The 670-nt window shown below is 33.9% G+C and overlaps 1 protein-coding gene across 6 annotated transcripts in view; it reads right to left on the reverse strand.

Moving 5' to 3' along the window:
* Nucleotides 1-430: 430 nt before the first annotated feature.
* zfhx4 (zinc finger homeobox 4) overlaps nucleotides 431-670 on the reverse strand; it is a 353,237-nt gene continuing 352,997 nt past the window's right edge. For all 6 annotated transcript variants that reach the window (XM_059645853.1, XM_048529162.2, XM_048529163.2 and 3 more), the window contains one exon: nucleotides 431-670. This exon is cut by the window's right edge and continues 3,843 nt beyond it. The gene's annotated coding sequence lies outside the window, so the exon portion shown is untranslated.

The following is a 670-nucleotide window of genomic DNA, read 5'->3' on the forward strand; positions in this document are numbered from 1 at the left end:
CCTCATTGATGGTGTGCCCTAATAAAATGCCCTCAAATTAATTCACCAAGCAAGCTAGCTATTCTCTGATGCATGGAACATTCAGATTTTTCATGGGCTAGACTTTTTGATCTGTAAATAAAGCATTAAATTACCTTTATGATGTCATGTAGGTCATACAAGGAGAGAAGGTATTTATGCTTTTGTTTGTGCAGAATATCTTCCAACTGGCAATTGAATTGTCCCAAAAATCTATGACTATTTTATGCTGGAATTTAGATTTATCAGCTGAACATCCAACTTTGCAGGGATTTGGCAATTTTGTGGATTACTGAGCCATGTGGTGTAAAATTTTGAATGGATTGAAGAATTCTAACCACTTTATTACTTTACCTGTAAACTCCCATGAACTAGTTGTCAATATTTGTAGACAGAGCACAGGACGCTTGACAAGATTTGCAGATACAGTTTTTAATGTATCACAATGAGCAACAGACATACTTGATGAACTATTTCCAGAAGAATAAGTTCAGATACCATCTACAATAAACGTCATTTCAACTATGACAACAGGTCTGTGACAAAATAAAAAATGTTTTCAAAACCATGTTATTTACCGTAATACGGTACAGTTGAGACTTCAAACATTACAGTAACAAAAACTAATGAGACTACTCTCTATATATAAAAC

Source organism: Stegostoma tigrinum, chromosome 5 (genome assembly GCF_030684315.1).
Source record: "Stegostoma tigrinum isolate sSteTig4 chromosome 5, sSteTig4.hap1, whole genome shotgun sequence".
In the NCBI taxonomy this organism is placed as follows: domain Eukaryota; kingdom Metazoa; phylum Chordata; class Chondrichthyes; order Orectolobiformes; family Stegostomatidae; genus Stegostoma; species Stegostoma tigrinum.